This window comes from Bison bison, unplaced genomic scaffold (genome assembly GCF_000754665.1).
Source record: "Bison bison bison isolate TAMUID 2011002044 unplaced genomic scaffold, Bison_UMD1.0 scf7180017864526, whole genome shotgun sequence".
Lineage (NCBI taxonomy): Eukaryota > Metazoa > Chordata > Mammalia > Artiodactyla > Bovidae > Bison > Bison bison.
In genome coordinates, this window is record NW_011495077.1 from 1,866,047 (window position 1) to 1,885,006 (window position 18,960).

General features: G+C 45.0%; 1 protein-coding gene across 1 annotated transcript in view; it reads right to left on the bottom strand.

Moving 5' to 3' along the window:
* The window catches only part of SLC7A8 (solute carrier family 7 (amino acid transporter light chain, L system), member 8), a 53,439-nt gene that overhangs the window by 16,033 nt on the left and 18,446 nt on the right, over positions 1-18,960 (bottom strand). The window lies entirely within an intron of this gene.

The window sequence follows — 18,960 nt, forward strand, 5'->3', positions numbered from 1 at the left end:
GAATGTTGAGCTTTAAGCCAACTTTTTCACTCTCCACTTTCACTTTCATCAAGAGGCTTTTTAGTTCCTCTTCACTTTCTGCCGTAAGGGTGGTGTCATTTGCATATCTGAGGTTATTGATATTTCTCCCGGCAATCTTGATTCCAGCTTGTACTTCTTCCAGCCCAGCGTTTCTCATGATGTACTCTGCATAGAAGTTAAATAAGCAGGGTGACAATATACAGCCTTGACGTACTCCTTTTCCTATCTGGAACCAGTCTGTTGTTCTGAAAGGAGATCAGCCCTGGGATTTCTTTGGAAGGAATAATGCTAAAGCTGAAACTCCATTACTTTGGCCACCTCATGCGAAGAATTGACTCAGTGGAAAAGACTCTGGATGTACTCTGCATAGAAGTTAAATAAGCAGGGTGACAATATACAGCCTTGACGTACTCCTTCTCCTATCTGGAACCAGTCTGTTGTTCTGAAGATCAGCCCTGGGATTTCTTTGGAAGGAATGATGCTAAAGCTGAAACTCCAGTACTTTGGCCACCTCATGCGAAGAGTTGACTCATTGGAAAAGACTCTGATGCTGGGAGGGATTGGGGGCAGGAGGAGAAGGGGACAACAGAGGATGAGATGGCTGGATGGCATTACTGACTCAATGGACGTGAGTCTGAGCGAACTCCGGGAGTTGGTGATGGACAGGGAGGCCTGGCGTGCTGTGATTCATGGGGTCACAAAGAGTCAGACACGACTGAGCGACTGAACTGAAATGAACTGAGAGACTAATGCTATTGAGCATGTTTTCATGTTTATTTGCCACCATCCCCATATCTTCTTTGGTGGCATGGGGGGCTAGGAGTCACAAGGATCCCATAGAAACACTAACAACATGGAACCTCCAAGGGCTGGCCAAGAGCTCAAAAGCTAGGTGATAGGATGGTTTTACTGCCACACTGCCTAAGCAACTTAGGGGAGCACAGGGGCTGCAGTCACCCAGCTTCCTGATGGTTATGAAGTACTTGAGAATATGGGAAAAAGTTAAAATCCCCTTGTTTCCTCTTCCCCTGAAACAGACACCAGGATGTGCCCTCAACCTTCCAGGGGACAAGCCATACATGTAGCGAGACTCTGTCTCCTCAAGCCTCTAATCAGGCCTCAGATTTTCCTTGAACAGCTGACCAAGTTCTATCAACACCTTCTCCTGAAACTGTGCTTTTACTTTCCAAGTATTTTCCAACCTTACTTGATTCTGAGAACATCTCCTCAGGGTAAGGTCCTGACAGTATTATCCATCTGTAACCTTCCTCCCTGTGCTGTTTCTACCTGGGAACTTCCTCATCTTTCAAGATCCAGCTCAAATGTCACCCACACCATGAGTCTTTATTATTTTATTTTTCCTAACAAGGTGCCTTCCAGGTAAGAGGTATCAGCTGCATTTTGTAGACAAGGAACAAAGTTAATTCCTCCTTTCTACTCCCAGACCACTTTGTTAACAAGGCTGGCACTTATTTCTTTGTATTACAATTTTCTCTTTCTTTTTCTGTGTCTCCTTGTAGAAGTGCAGGGCTATGACTTTTTCATATTTTTAACCCCAGGGCATATCGTTTGTCACTGTTGTTTAATCGTTAAGTCGTGTCCGACTCTTTTTCGACCTCATAGACTGTAGCCTGCCAGGCTCCTCTGTCTGTGGGATTCTCCAGGCAAGAATACTGGAGTGGGTGGCCATTTCCTTCTCCAGAGGATCTTCCCAACCCAGGGATCAAACCCAAGTCTCCTGCGTTGACAGGCGGATTCTTTACCACTGAGACACCAGGGAAGCCAGGGCATATCATTGGTGCCTGCATATAGTAGGTGCTCAACAAATACTTAATACTTGAATAAAGAAAATGCCGCAATTCATCAATCCTCCAGTCTCATCTCAGTCTGCACTTTCTACAGTGGGCACCAATCTCCCCAGCTCTCCAGGAACCTTCTCAGTTGGTTTCACGTCGTCAAAACAGCAGCAGGAAGCATAACTTCAAGGGCAGGAACTCTTGATTCCTAGTGGAGGAGCTTTTATCCAAGATGGTGTCATATAATGAGAATCAAAACATGTTTTCAGAGGAAGGATTTCATGTGCCCGAATTAGGAGAACATTTTGTAAATGTTCCAGATGGGCTGAGATGTCCTGATACATACACATTATCTTGCTCAATTCAGTAAGGATTTCAGGATCACATGCCTGGTAACAAGTAATTAGGTCTGTAATCTCAACTCCTCCCCAGGCCCCTAGGTACAAGTCTGGGCCCTTGGGCCCCTGGAATTCAAGCAGATACAAACAATGACTAAAGGATAAAGGAGACTGATGTATGAAAGGAAGATTAGGAAACAAAACCCTTGTGACTCCAGGAGAGGTAAGGATTACAGAATGAGGAACCAGATCATGATGTCATCATGCAGAGATCATCCTTGCCAAGGGGAGGAGAGGGCAAAATGAGGTCACCTCCCCATGTGCCAGCTTAACCAGGCAGCCAGAAAGGCTTCTTCACAGTGTTCCTGGGGACATCGAGAAGTTTGAAAGAAAGGACCATTTGTCAAGTTAACTTACTGTGCATGTCTTCTGTCCTTCCTAAGCCTACCCCCACAAGAACCCAGCCCTTAACTAATCTTTAACCTTTAGACTTTTCAGGAATCTTTCAGACATAATAGGGACTTCCCTGGTGGCTCAGACGGTAAAGCGTCTGCCTGCAATGTGGGAGACCAGGGTTTGATCCCTGGGTCAGGAAGATCCCCTGGAGAAGGAAATGGCAACCCATTCCAGTACTCTTGCCTGGAAAATTCCATGGACAGAGGAGCCTTGTAGGCTACAGGCCATGGGATCACAAAGAGTCGGACACGACTGAGCAACTTCACTCACTCATTCAGACATAATAGAGAAATCTTGAGAATAGGGTGGGGGAGATAGACTGCCTGTGACACTAATCTCCTTGGACAACGGCTGCAGCACCACCCCCCCACCCCGTCTGACCCTTGGCTCTGTAGGCAATCACAGCATGTGACTGAGGGGAGAGAAGGTACTTTCAGTCTCCTGGTACCCCAGGTTAGCCTCCCTCACAGCAGGCTGAAACCTGAGCTTCCATCCCAAGAGGAAAGGTCAGTGAGGAAAGGCAACACCTGCCAAGACCCTGCCTTCCTCAGGCATTCTGTCTCTGTCTATACCCAGAGTGCTTTCTGTTGCTGAGGGCTATGTCCCCGCTCTCTTTCCAGCCAGATCTTGAGTTCTGCATGCTAGAGATACAGTGACCTTAGGGAAGCCACATGTAGATGGGGATGAGGGGCAATTGCAGCTTGAGATGTGAGAGTCTCCATCCATCCATCCATCCATCCAACCGTCATCTACAAAGAACCTTACTAGATACCCTGGTGGGGGGAGCTATAAATAAGACACAAGTCCCTTCCTCTCTTTAGGAAGTTCACACTGTAAGAGGGGAGATGGCTGAGCTAAAAGATCACAAAGCAACATGATGACAGTAGAGCTCTTCACAGAAGCTTGGCAGGCATCCACACGGAGCCCCTAGGTCAGCCCAAGGAAATCAGAGATGCTTCCTTTTTCTTTTCGCCAAGCCCCACAGCTTGTGGGATTTTAGTTTCCCCCAACCAGGACTCAAACCCGGACCCTAGGCAATGAGAACTCAGAGTCCTAACTACTGGACTGCCAAGGAATTCCCCAGAGATGCTTCTTATAGGTGAGGAAGATCCTAGCATTAGATAATTTTTATAATGTGAGGCTAGCTGGACAAAATAAACAGGAAGACATAAGATGGGTTCTTGTGCATTGTAATCTGACAATGAGGGTTGCTGCTTCTCTAGAGGGCCCCATGGAATCCCAGGTTTCTCTGTATTTCTTGGGCATCTTCTCCTCTCTTTTTCTTTTGTTTCCTGGCTTATAAAAAAAAGGGACGGTGAAAGGTTATCAAGAAGATGAGACTTCAAGAAGATGCTGAAGTCAGGGGTTGGTTACTTAATCTGCCCCGTTTGAAAACCTTAATGTCAAGGTAATGGGAGAGAGACAAAAAAAATGAGGCAGGCAGGAGGAGGGGACTCAGAACCCAGTAATCTCTCACCCTGCCCAGAACCCAGGGCCTGGTAACTGCCATGTAGGTGGGAAAGCAGGGCTCAGCGCTTTCTGCCCTGGGAAATCTGTAGGACCAGCAGAGAGGCAGAATCCTTGTCAGACCCATGACAGTGCCTGTGCCGATCTGGGACGTCCACCGTGAAGAGGGTAGGTAAGCTCCTGCTCCCTAAGAGAAGGTATCCCTCACCGCAGGCCAGTCCTGATCCTCAAACTCTGATTCCCTCACCCCAGGCCAGCCCTGATCCTCACACTGTGATCCCTGGGGAGTCACGAAGCCTCTGTTTCACTTCTCCCTCTGACAAGACACCAGAACTCATTGGGCCTGTGGTGGGCAGACACACTACCTCAAAGGTGTCAACATTCTAATCTTGTGAATGTTGCCTTACAAAAGGAATTTCACAAATGTGATTAAGTATCTTCAGGTGGGGAGATGATCCTAGATTATCTGAGGGGGCCCCCGCCTCCTTATAACAGGCAGGCAGGAAGTTCAAAGTTACAAAAAGAGATGTGATAACAGAAGTCAGAGACGGAGAAAGGCTTGAGTGCTCACTTTGGTAGCACACACACTAATAAATTGGAATGACCAGAGAAGATTAGCATGGCTCCTGTGCAAGGATGACAAGCAAATTCATGAAACATTCCATATTTTTATAGAAAACAAATTTATGGTTATCACAAGGGAAAAGGGGGAGAGGGATAAATTTGGAGTTTGGGATTAGCAGATACACAGTACTATATGTAAAATAAACAAGTTCCTATTGTATAGTCCAAAGAACTGCATTCAGTATCTTTTAATAAACTATAATGGAAAAGAATCTGAAGAAGAAAATCTGTAACTGAATCACTTTGCTGTATACCATAAACACAACACTGTAAATTAACTATATATATTTCAAGAAAAAAAGAGAGAGAAGGAGAGATTTAAAGATGCTATGCTTCTGGCTTTGAAGATGCAAAAGGGGCCACGAGCCGAAGAATACAGAAGCTGGGAAAGGTGAGGAAACAGTTCTCCCCAGAGCCTTCAGTGGGGCCTCAGCCTTGGACACCTTGAGTTTAGGACTTCTGACCTCTAGAACTGAAAGGCGACACATCTGTGTAGTTTTAAGCCACTAAGTTTATGGTAATTTGTTACAGCAGTAATAGGAAATGAATGCAGGGCCAGACACCACAGAGAAAGACAAGGACGCAGGGGAATAGCCTTCACGAGGCAGCACACGCCAGGGCCCCAAAGGAGTGCCTGTCACAGGCCTCACAGGATACCAGTTGGGGGTGGGGGGCGGAGCACCAGGAGCAGGCAGCGAAAGTGAGGTCACCAATGTGCTAACCTGGTTGGCGAACTTCCACATCACATGCTGCACATGATAGCATCTCAGCTCTTCCACCTTCTCTTTCTCCCCTTGGTAACTCAATACAGGAGTAAACAGGCTCACCCTAGGGTAACTCTATCTGTGTACTTCCTCTCAGATAGATTCAGGGCAAAAGACTCTTCATACTCCTTCATCCATCCTGGGTTCTCCCCCAGCCTCCTCCATAGTCCACACAGCAACAGGCCCATGTGCACAACCCAGACGCACAGACACACAGGCCCAAGAGTTACAAACCTCTTTCGAGGCCAGTGGAGTGCTGAGATGTTCACAGACACGAGTCCTTTGTTCTCTGTCCCCAGAGTTTGGTTGGTCTCCTAACTTTACGGACCAGAGGCTACAATCAAAGGCCATAAAAGATGTCACTATGGAGAGCCAAGAGATGCTCAGGAGTCGAGAGTCTAAGTTCATTTTTCCCTGCAGAAGGGAAAGGGTGGCCCCACTGTGTGCTATCTTGTAACGGACGCCTCCGCTCTGCAGCTTCCCCAGGCAGAGTCCACCCCAACTGACTCAGGGAGTCGAGGTGCACAAGATCCAAGGGTTATAAAAGTTGGAAGGAAAGAATAGGAAAACATTTGGGAGACAATTTTACCTTAAATTAGTACATTATAGACTACCGGTAAAAGAAGCAATTTAAAATCAATCTCTCTAGTCCATTTTGAAACAGAACATCAGTGAATCTTTAACGTAAATAAATAAATCTTCCTTCAGAAAATCCTCTAAGGATGAATTAGGGATTGTGGGGCTGGTCTTAAGTCCCTAAGAGCATCACAGAGCCAGGGCTGTGACTTTATCCCTCTTCCCCTCAGCTCTATCCAGCAACACCTTGCGGGTAGAGGACCACACGGGTTTCTGGTGTCTCTGTCAAGTACAGATCAAGCCAATAGAGCTCAGAGCAACTTGTGTAAGGAGTGAAATGGTAGCAGTGGGGGTGGGGTTGAGCAGGTCTGAGGAGCAGAGGCAGAGATGGCTCCCTCGGAGGGACATAGCAGCCTGGGCAAAGTAAGAATGAGACAACATAGAACTTGAAGAACCCAATGGCCATGATGCCCTTCCCAACATGGTCACTTACTCTCTGGACAAGCCAGTCAAACTCTTTGAGCCTCCCTTCCCTATCTGTAAAATGGCAAGAAGTATGGTCCATTTTAATGCCACGAATATGCTCTATAACCGGTGTATGACTGTACAAAAGGTTACATGGTTATCCTTATTGTTCATAAGCTAAGAAAATGGAACTCAAAAAGAGGGCATGCTTTGCTCAGGATAATGCTGACAGTTGGCGGCAAAGCAGAGAAGATGGGAAAGGGGATGGTTTGGTGGGTTCTCGAGCCACCATATCACACATCAGGACCTACCCTGCAAAGCTGCATTGCTTCTCCCTTCTTGCTTCCTCCTCTATCCCTGATCCTTTGCCTCAATTTCTCATGTCTCAACCTTTTTCTCAGCAGGATGCTCACCCACAAATCACCTGCTCTGGGGTCCTTCAACCCAAGCTGTCTGGAAGAGTGGGCACAAAGGTGGATTAGGGGGCTACAGGAGTGGTGAACATAAGGTTAAGGCACTGCACAAGGAGCCCAGATGTTCAAGCTTGTCCATGTACCTTGGTTGCACCACCCATTCTGTACAGGAAGGAGTGTCCTACAAAAAGCAAGGAATGCTGATGTTGCTGCAGCTGCTCTACTCATCAGGTCCAGAAAAGAAGGAAACTTCTCTGTTCTTCTGCAGCCAACAGTGCACACACAGCCATTAACAACACTGCTGGCTAGGGTGATCCTGAGATCCTGTAACGGCCTGATGCACAGTAGGTGTTAATAAGTACTGAATAGAGGATGGCTAGATGGACAAATCAATTCAGAAAATACTGAGGCTGCACAGGGCCACTGTGCTTCTCTAGAGAGTAAACATCAGGGTTTTTATATCAGGGGACAACCCCATGAAGCAGGGTGGGCAAGTACTGCTGATGCTAGACAGAGATGGGGGAGGGTACATAACACGGCTGTTTCTCCTTCCCCCAAAGAGCTCACAAAGCACAAGTTATCCCCACCATGACCACTGGATGACTGTCTTTAGGACCTCCCTTGCTTTTGGATAGAGGATTCTGGCTTCTTGCTCAGCTGGTCAGGCAAAGGGTCATTTCGTATCTTTAGCAGAGGGCTAATGAGCACTTTCTCACATGGATCCTCAAACCACTCTCGTTCCTTTAGTCAAGCCAGCTTCTGCTCCATGAACCACACTGCTCTGGTCTGATGGGTGAAAGTCAGGAAGAAGCCATTTGGCTAGGGGTCTGGGTTGACTGTTATAAGAGCAGTGCTGAGAGTGACACAGTTGGGGCTCACTTATAGATAGGTCTTGGTACTGAAGGGAGAGGTCTGTACCCTACTACCCAGAGGCATGGTTCCAACCTCAGGGGCAGTCAGAGAGACCCAGAACCTCATCTTATATGTGAGTGAAGTAATATTCTAACTAATTAGTGCCAAAGACAGGACTACCCCCTTGGGTCCCCGTCCCTCCAATTCCCAGTTGCTTATTCTGCCACTACACCGGCCTTTCTTAAATCACATGCACATCATTCTTCTCCTCCCATGCCCACATTCTCTCCCCCTTGCTCCTGTCAGTGGTACCCATGGCCACTAGGGGCTCTGGGTCTGTCACCTGAAGATGCTGGCCAAGTTGCTTTCTGGGCAGCAGGAAGTAAGATGCCAGTGTGAAAAAGGGGGAGACTAGGATGGCTGTTCCTCAGAAACCAGCGGTTTTGTGTTTGCCGGTCCCCCAGGGCTTGGAAAATTATTTCCCACAAGCAGACTTTCTTTTCTGCCTTGTGTTCCCTCCTGTGGTCCCTTATCAATGTCACAATACATTTCTCTCCAACTCCGGGAACTCCACTTGGATTTCTTGGTATTGCTGGCTCATTCTTTACTCAGGAGTGAGCTAGAGGCAGCTTAGCAAGGCTTGTTTTCCTTTAGCATTTCCAGAACCTGGGCTCTCTTTGTCTTTTCAGATAAGAGAAAGCAGGCAGTAAAAATGCCCAGCATGGCCAAAGTCCATAAAGACAGGTGATGAAGGAGAGAGGGAAAGATCATGAGAGACACAGCGGGGATGAAGAAGGAGGAGGAACAAAACACATCATTACTAGTGAGAGAGAGAGACCATGCGTGCGTCAGCGAGCTTGAGAGGAGCAGAATACAGAAAGAAGGTCAGGACAGAAAAAAGAAAGATGGAATGTACTAAAGCAGGCAGCTGCAGAAAGGGAAGCTAGTGATGCCACTTGGTAGAAATCAGAACACCCTGTTCCCCTCCAGAGCTTCAAAATAAGCACCTTTCTGGGATGGAGCTCCCCAGCCCTCTGATGCAGCCGTAAATTTCACCTGGGTCATGGGCCTGCCAGAGCACTGATTTCTTGGCCTCACATTTTGCTGGGGCATGCAGCCTCCTGCCATACTGGCCTGCTCCCCTACTCCCTCCCTCTGGACCAGGAGCCAAAGGGGTAAGGTGATGCCCCTCCGACAGGTCCTCAGGGTGGTGCCCCCAGCCAGTGACTTCAATGCCTGCCGCAGGGGGTGTGGCTCCGCTGCGGTCTGTGACAGGCTGGACCCAGCTCTTTAGATGTGACTGGGCACGTGTTTCTAATTGTGGAAAAGCTGCTTCCCTTGGCCTGACTTACTTCAGCCGTTTCCAGATCCAAGGAGGTAACCAGTGCCGGCTGCCGGAAGACACTGACAGGCGAAGAAAACACCGCAGCCCCGTTTGAGCTCTAAGGCACCCGACCTCGAGACTCGGATAAGATTCCAGCTCAGCCCACATAGGCCTGCCTGTCTTTCCTCCTCACAGACCTCAGAGAGGAAATTGAGGTAGGAGTTCAGAGACACAGAGCCAGCTCTCTGAAATCCTGGGCTCACCCAGAGTCAAGACATTTTTCATACGGGCTCAGGAGCTATTATAAAATCTCATGTCTCTGCCTACTTACCACAAAGGTTGGTATTATCACAGGAGTGAAGGACTGGTGAAAGACAAAACCGTGAAAAGGAAGCAACAACAACAACATCAAATGCAGTTCTTTCCTATCAACAAAGCTTTGATTCCAGCTCTGGGAAGGTGCATAGTGGGGCTTCGGAATAGATCTTGCCTACCACGCTACAGCACGTCTTCCCTTCTCCAGCCCTTTTCACCTCGAAGCACCAGCATCATTTTGGAAATCTCAGAAGCCCCTCTAAGGACAGATGTGCTGAGCCTGTGGCAGGGCTTCTCACCTCCAAGGACAAACAAGCAGCGGAGGAGGGGTGCACCCCTATGCTGGAGCTTGTGGACATCCGGATTCACACAGCTCTTCCTGGACACTTCCAGCTGAGCTCCTGCCCATGCTACCCCACCCCCACCCCTTCCTTTCCTGGCTCCCTCTTACCCTTCCCTCTTATTCTGATCCCTCCCTGCCAGTTGTTGGACCTGAAGTTTCTGCTGAATCACCATCTAGTACTTAGTTCAGCCAAGAAACCCAAACACCCAGCTCAGCAGTTTACAAGAGCTGAGTAATTCTTCAGCATTAGCTAAACATGGCTCCTGAACTGGGGTGGGGGAGAAAAGAAAAACAGAAGACACAGGGAAAGCAGGGGAGACAGAACACACTGTGCTATGCTACCTGGAGGAGCCCCGTTTAAGTCCTACCCATTAAAGAATACACAGAAGAACCATGAGAAAAAGGTCTTCATGATGCAGATAACCACGATGATGCAGATAACCACGATGGTGCAGTCACTCAACTAGAGCCAGACATACTGGAGTGTGAAGTCAAGTAGGCCTTAGGAAGCATTATATGAACAAAGATTAAGTGGAGGTGATGGAATTCCAGCTGAGCTACTTAAAATCCTAAAAGCTGCTGCTGTTAAAGTGCTGCACTCAATATGTCAGCAAATTTGGAAAACTCAGCAATGGCCACAGGATTGGAAAAGGTCAGTTTTCATTCCAATCCCAAAGAAGGGCAATGCCAGAGAAAGTCGAAACTACTGTACAATTGTGCTGATTTCACATGCCAGCAAGGTAATTCTCAAAATCCTTCAAGCTAGGCTTCAGCAGTACCTGAACTGAAAACTTACAGATGTACATGCTGGGTTTAGAAAAGGCAGAGGAACATCTACTTCTGCTTCATTGACTACATGAAACCTTTTCATTGTGTGGATCACAACAAACTGTGGAAAATTCTTAAAGGGATAGGAATACCAGACCACCTTACCTGTCTCCTGAGAAACCTGTATGTAGGTCAAGAGGCAACAGTTAGAACCAGACATGGAAGAACTGACTGGTTCAAAACTGGGAAAGGAGTACATCAAGGCTGTGTATTGTCACCCTGCTTATTTAACTTATATGCAGGTGTGTGTACACATGTGTGCTAAGTCACCTCAGTTGTGTCCAACACTTTGTGACCCTGTGAAATATAGCCCACCAGGCTCCTCAGTTCACGGGATTCTCTAGGCAAGAATACTGGAGTGGGTTGCCATGGCCTCCTCCAGATCTTCCCAACCCAGGGATCGAACCTGAGTCTCCTGCTGCTTCTGCATTGCAGGTGGATTCTTTACTACTGAGCCATAGAGCAAGCCCTAATATGCAGGTATATCATGCAAAATGCCGGACTGAATGAATCACAAGCTGAAATCAAGATTGCCAGGAGAAATATCAAGAACCTCAGATGTGCAGATGATACCACTAATGGCAGAAGTGAAGAGGAACAAAAGAGCCTCTTAATGAGGGTGAAAAAGGAGAGTGAAGCTGGCTTAAAACTCAACATTAAAAAAACAAAGATCATGGCAACTGGTCCCATGACTTCATGGCAACTAGAAGGGAAAAAGTAGAAGCTGTGACAGATTTTCTTTTTTTGGGCTCCAAAATCAATGCAGACAGGGACAGCAGCAACGAGATTAAAAGACCCTTGCTCCCTGGAAGGAAAGCTATGACAAACTTAGATAGCATATTAAAAAGCAAAAATATCACTTTGCTGACAAAGGTCCATATAGTCAAAGCTGCTATGGTTTTTCCAGTAGTCATATATGAACGTGACAGTTGGTCGGTAAGTCCCTTGGACTGCAAGATCAAACCAGTCAATCCTAAAGGAAATCAACCCTGAATATTCATTGGAAGGACTGATGCTGAAGCTGAAGCTTTGGCCACCTGATGTGAAGTGCTGACTCATTTGGGAAAGACCTTGATGCCGGAAAAGATTGAAGGCAAAAGGAGAAAGGGGAGGGAGAGGATGAGATAGTTATCTAGCATCACTGACTCATTGGACAAGAATTTGAGCAAACTCCAGGAAATAGTGAAGGACAGGGGATTCTGGTGTGCTGCAATCCGAGTGGTCAAAAAGAGCTGGACATGACTTAGCAACTGAATAACAACAACATTACAAGACATCCCTCCTGGCCTCCAGCCTCCATGACTAAATAACAACAACATTACAAGAATCTGCCCTCCAGTGCAAGGGACACAGGTTCGATTCCTGGTCGAGGAACTAAGGTCTCACACTGTGGGGCTACTGAGCCTGAGAGCTCTCGAGCAAGTACACTGCAAATATTGAAGCCTGTGTGCTCTGCAGCCCGTACTCTGCAACAAGAGAAGTTTGCGTACTGCAATGAGAAGCTCTGGTGCACCACAGCTAGAGAATAGCCCTTGGGCCACAATGAAGAGTTCGTGTGCCACAACCAAGACCCAGAGCAGCCAAACTGAAAATAAATAAATGAGTTCTAAAAACTCATTACTTTTCCAGCCCAGGCCTGAAAAATTCAAGCTATTTCATACCTCAATTCTCAGGGCCAAGAACAGTATGGGGCACATCATGGCCCTTGATAAATATTTGCTAAAGGAACAAAGGATTGTGATTCTCATTTATATAACGCTGCCCCAAGGTCTCAGTCCCCTTCTGTTGTTCCAGAGAAGGCTTTTGAGCAACATCCTGGGTGGATTAACGCCCCCAAGGAAAACTTCCAACCAAAGACCCATTCAACATCTCAGGGATTTGGCAAGGATGTGGAAGACAGAAATAGAACACACTGTAAACTGCTCATCACAAATGCTGGAGACAGTTAAGTAGAAACATTTCATTTGAAACATTTTTAATTTTGATTTGTAGATAAACTATATTTCTCCGGCTTAGCAGTCAGCCAGTCACATGGCCAGCTGACTCTGCTTCTACCTCTTCCTTGTTTTTGTCACCTTGTAACTTTGTTTTTATTTTGGGCCACCACCTATTTGGCCTGGAAAAATGCTTAGCCTGCTGACTTATCTCCCTGCCTCAAGTGTCATGCTCTTTTCTTCACTCAAATGTGGATCTAATCACGTTACTCCTCTGCACAAAATCCTTCAGTGGTTCCTTGGATGTAGACTGCTCTTCTCTGCACGATACCTAAGGTCCTTTAAGATCTGGGTCATGCACATGAAAATCTGGCTCATGCGCACCTCTTCTGCCCTATCTCCTGTCTCTCTCCTAGGCTCTACCCATACAAAAGAACTCTCTTTTCTCCAAGGACTCGTTCGTTTCTCGACCCCAAGTCTTGACTATGCTCTTCCGCCTACTCACTGTTCTATTGTATGCCCAGATGGAGGCCGTGGGTTTATCCTCCTAGACTTAGCTCAACCTGGAAGCCTTCCCCGGCGCCCCTCTACCAACTCTGAAGCAGCTTTCTCTGTGTGGTACACACTTTTGTCATCATACTATATTGTAACTATTTGTAATTCCATCTTTTCGCTAACCTTTAATATCTTCCAAGATTCTGTATAAATAAAGTCACTCAAGATAGGAGCTCAATGTGATGATTAACTGATGGATTTGCAGTTTCTTTTTTTCTTGGAAATCCATGTGAACATGATTTGTTCCATCTGCCAGAAATCCAGTTAGGTGGGTTTTGTATTATTATACCCAGTTCATGGCTGAAATTTTAGATTGGGACTGTGAGGTCTCTGTGTCTGTTTATCTATTTGTATATGTCTATATGGGGCTTCCCCAGTGGCCCAGTGGTAAAGAACCCACCTGCAATGCAGGAGCCACAGAAGACACAAGTTTGATCCCTGGGTTGGGAAGATCCCCTTGAGGAGGAAATGGCAACCCACTCCAGTATTCTTGCCTGGAGAACCTCATGAACAGAGGAACCTGGCAGGCTGTCGTCCATAGGGTCACAAAGAATCAGATATGACTGATGCGACTTAGCACACATGCATGCACATATGTCTATACACATATGTTATAGACGTGTGGTATTTTCTACCTCCAAATGGTATTGCCAAAATTAGTTTGTAAAAGAGCTCTATTTAACTGACTTAAAGAAAATCAGGTGCTTATTTAAGTTCTCAGAAATATAATAGAAACTAGCCCTAATGAATTTCAGCTTCATGTGACCTGGGAAAATACTCAGTATTAAAGCTAGTCTAAAAAAATAAAAAAATAAATAAATCTAGTCTAAGTTTGTCAGTTTAATTAATACAGACATGTCTTTAGAGTTATCAAAATTAAGAATAATCTTTCGTTGTACCTAAGTTACTACAGATCAAAGATGACCATGTTACCTCTGTTACAAAATTGGTCAGCAAGAAAAATAACTTGAGATGATGATTGACTTTGTCTAATGTCTCATCAAGTTTTTATGAGTAATTTAAACATTAATTGTTGGAAACAACTAAATTAAATAAATGTAAATAGGACAAGAGTTTTTAGATAAACTCTTCAATAATTTTTTTATGTTTTATGGTGTGCCTACTTAAAAACAGTTTGTCTAGTGCTTGCCTTGGCAGCACATATACTAAAACCGGAATAATACAGAGAAAATTAGCATGGCCCTTGTGCTAGGATGACCAAAAAAAAAAAAAGTTTCTCCAAATCTTTTAGTAATTTAAAACTTTGGAGTTTTGCTAAGTTAAATGATGGGGCTTCATTGAATGTCTTTATCACTTCCAAGTAAGATAAAATACTGAAACATTAACTGCTAAACTAGTCTAAATCTTCTGTCTTATTACAGAAACACTAAAGAGGTTTGTGTTTATTAAAAACATGTCTTGTACCACATTGGAAAAAAGCATTATATTATGAGGTAATGTATGTTTTTAGAAATTATGGTATGCATTCATGAGTTTGCCAGTCCAAAAAAGTAAACAGAACAAAACACTGTTATAACAGTTTACAATTGCTTAACAAAGATGAAACAGTTATCTTTTTTTTTCTCCCTATCTGATGTCTCTAGTATGTGGAAAGTCAATGAGTATTCTTATTTTCATGGCAATATAGCTAACTGTATAAGTTCAATAAGAATCTGTTCTCCCTATAACATGATACAATTAGAAACATTGGTTACATTACCAGGGCTTTGACTGGATTGTCAGATTTGAGAGAGACACGCATAGAATTAGATACGACCAGACAGCTTTAAAGAACTAAGATTGACTTCATGGAGCCATAAAGCTCTTTGGAAAGACAAGCTGGTACCATGACTTCAGGGTTCCCATCAGCTTTACCTGGTGAGTAAGAAAGATTCCTTCTTGGCAGGTGCAAGAACCTCAGGATAATTTTAGGAACCTCAAGGAGACAAAAATTCACCCAAATTCATAGGTATTACAGGTGAATCTAATGTCATGTTCAGTGTGGCTTCCTGGTCCTGAGAGGCAATTAAAAGTTCAATCTGGTGATTCCTTATGAAAAAGTTCCGGCAAAGCATGCTTTTAAAAGCCTGGACTTATGAAATAATCAGGCAAAGTTTAATAAAACTAAATTTATTTTACAAACAAGTTAGTCTTAATTTGGCTATCTTTGGTAAAGATGAAGGTGATTTTAGAGAGAGAAAAAAACTTACGTTCAATAGAAACTATAATACATATTTATGGACATTAGAATCTAATTCTGTTAATCACTTTTGAGGTTTTGTTTTTCTACCTGTAAACTGGACTAGATCCTGAATTCTTCTAGTTTCCTCAAATATTTGGCTATAACTCCCCAAGTAAGGTTTTCAATTTTTCTCTCATTTCTGACTTGAAATCACTGAGAACCAAAGTTGTTGTTTTCTTGAAGATTATGAACTGGAACTGAACAGCCTGATATACACTTAAGAGAGCTCACATTTAGATAGTCTTTGTGCCTGTTGCTTTGCAAGTCATTCAGGAAGTTTACCTGAATACCAGATGACATCACCAGAGACATTTCAACCAGCAAAAGATGCTTAGAGCCTAACCTCTAGAAGTCTCAGCTGGTGACTCTCAGGATTCAGACACTGGGTTTATAATTTGCTCCAGCCATCAATCTCTTTTCTTCTTTGTCTCCATAGAAATGCCTCTTATTAAATACCTGGTTGCTTATACTCTGTAGGCCTAACTTTCAGTGCCCACCTATATCGCTGCCTCCTGACATTAGTAACTGAACTGACCTACTGTTAGGATTAAGAGGTTGGTTCAATGAGATATAAAGCAGTCTATCAACTCTGGACTGTGAAATTTCTAGAGAAAGTTTCAAAGGCAAGACTGTAGGGGACCAAGATGTGCCACCCTAAAATGTCTCTGGCATGCAGATTAGTTCAAGCTGCAAAATGATCAAGGCCCACAAGACCCAGGAAGAAATTCTGCCCTTCCCCACAACTGCTTAAAAATAATTTAGATAGAGGACTGTTCCTGGAACATCATCACATCATCACCATCACCAGAGATCCTGTAAAATATAGGCTGGGTGAGGGGGAGATTAGAGATTAGAGTCCACTTTCTGTTCCATTGTCTCCACCACCCCCAGCAAACATTTACTTTTCATTTTCATGTCAATTACCTTCCTCCCTTTGAAGTCCTAAACTTTTATACCAACATTCTCTTTTGTACCATCTTCAGGTATTACCATCAGGTAAATACCATCTTCAGCTAAAGTGAGGGTTTTGGCCATTTGGGCATATACTCACTTTTTCTGGATTTCTTCTAAGTATACATGTTAGTAAACTTTTGTTTGATTTTTTTCTTTTTAATCTGTCTCATGTCAATTTGGGCTTCCCAAGTGACACTGGTGGTAAAGAACCCGCCTGCTAATGCAGGAGATGTAAGAGACATGGGTTTGGTCCCTGGCTCAGGAAGATCCCCTGGAGGAGGGCATGGCAATCCACTCCAGTATTCTTGCTTGGAGAATCCCATGGACAGAGGAGCCTAGAGGGCTACAGTCCTTGGAATCGCAAAGAGTCGGACAGGACTGAAGCGAATTAGCATGCAGCACGCATGTCAATTTAATTCTTAGACTAGCCCGAAGAACCTGGATCGGTAGAGGAAATTTTCTTCCTTTCCAACACTCCCAAGGCTGATGAGACACTCATAAGCTTTGGGGACCAGAGAAGGGCAAGAAGGCAACCCTGTCCAGTTAACAGAGGTAATGTGTATAGTGCATGGGGATAAGACGTTTAGGGCTGGAGAATATGAAACCTCAAAGGAAAACGAACTGAGAATAAGGGATTTAGAAGTTAGGAAGGACTGCTGAATCTTCTCATGTCAAGGGAATAATTTGCAAGAGATTTTCAAAACAACACACGCAAGTATCTATCAAAGCATCTGGAAACTTTCTGAAGAGGAATCGCAAAGCAACTGAGGGTTAAAAGTAATACCAACAGTGAAAAGCCCTTAACCTTTCAAATCACTCAAGAAAGAAGGATGAGAAATCTGAAGCTCTGGAAAACTAGCTTCTCAGGAATCACAACAGACAGACAGAAAACAAGATAAGAAGTTTTTTTGTTTCTTTTGCTTGTGAAATGCATGCAAGTTACACTTTTCTCCTCGGGGGGAAAAAGGAGAAGGAGCTTCTTTTGTACAAGGCATTCAGGAAGAGGGGGACTTGAATGAGAAGAAAAGATTCCAATTCAGATGCGGCATGTAACCCCAGCCCCAAAAGAGAGGAAGGAGATCTGGAGCTGCCTGAGTAAAAGGTGGCCCAGTCCCCAAGAGAGAGGGGACAAACAAATCCTGAAGGAAAAACCACAGTTAGGGAGGAGGATGTACAAATGAGGTACCTTAGAACACATTCCTTCTCTGTCACTGGGACCACTTTGTTTATAACTAGGGACTCAGGTAGTAGCCACCGAATGTGGCTAAACAAAGAAAAACACAACCTGCAGAAGTAACCTGTCAAAATGTACGTCTGTACACTCACATGTGAGCGTTGAGAGATGCATTTTACTTAGAATTATAAGGATACCTGTCCACTGTTACCAGGGCTTTTGGGCAGAGGAGAGGGGTAATGACAAGAGGAGTCTTTCCTGGTCAACTCTCTTTATATACTGAGTCTTTTACTTTGAGAATATGGTCATTTACTTATAAAATAAGAAATGAAGAAAAGAGGGAAGGAAGGAAGGCAAGAGAGAAAAATAACCAAGGAAATCACAAAAGGAAGGTACCAAAACCAAGTTTTAATCCCTCCCATTCTCCTAACTCCCTCCTCCCACTGATATGCTTGCTCTGGAGAAGGGAGAAAGGCTTTTCATTTAATTAAAATATAAAAGATTTTCTTTTTTTACTGCCTGGTGGCTAGGGATATTCTGCTGATTTAGCAGTGAATAATCAGCTTTGACCTAAATAATAGAGTAACTCAAAGTGGCAGTTGCAGTTGCATAAGCTTGAGCCAAATCTGCAGTTTCTTCTCTCTCCCTCTCCTCCCCCCATCACTCCCTCCAGGCTCTGAGCAGGCAAGCCAGTTACAGCAAATTCTTTCCACCTTTCCAGCTCTGGTCATTCCTTCCATCATTTCTCACCCGATCTTTTCCAAAACTCTAGAGTGTCTTTGTGCAAGGAGTCACCCACCTAGCCTTAGTGAGTTTGGGGAATGCAAAGAAAGCAGTGGGGTCTGGCTGCCTGAGGAACTCTGCTCTTTCTCTCCGAGGGAACAGGCTGAACAGTCTCAGGGTTCTTGACTTCTAGATGAAGGGTAAGGGTGGCCTTTAGTCTGAGACACTTAAGCAGTATCAGCAGAAAAAAGGAAGCCATGTCTGTGTGTACAGACGCTGATACAGCAGTGGCCAGCACTCTGTGGTCCCCCTTCCCACCCCCACTAACCTGTCTGATGGCAGAAACAGCCACTGTTCCCACATTCCCACACCCTCTTCCCCCTCCTCTTACCTCCCGCAGTTCCAGATCCAGCCAGCAAGCAAGGACCAAATGACTATGCTTGTGACTACCCTCAGTGACTAAATAGGACCACGAGTTGCCCCACACTGTGGTACGAACACTCTTGTCTCAGGCAGTCCTTGTCACAGCAACCTACAGCACATGTGCGCTTGCACCCCCATCTCACAGGAGGCAGCTGGTGACCTGGTCAAGCGCTGGCTGCAGTTAGAAAGTGGTGTGGAGATGCAGGCTCAGGCAGCATGGTTTTGGATCCCACATTCCTCTGCCTCCAAATTAACGAGCACAATGAATATGCTCCAAACAAGTACGCTGACCTCACAATAACACTCGCCTAGATGTGGAGTCTATTCCAGGGCTGAACACCACTGCCAAAGTGGGCACACCTGCCAAGAAGAT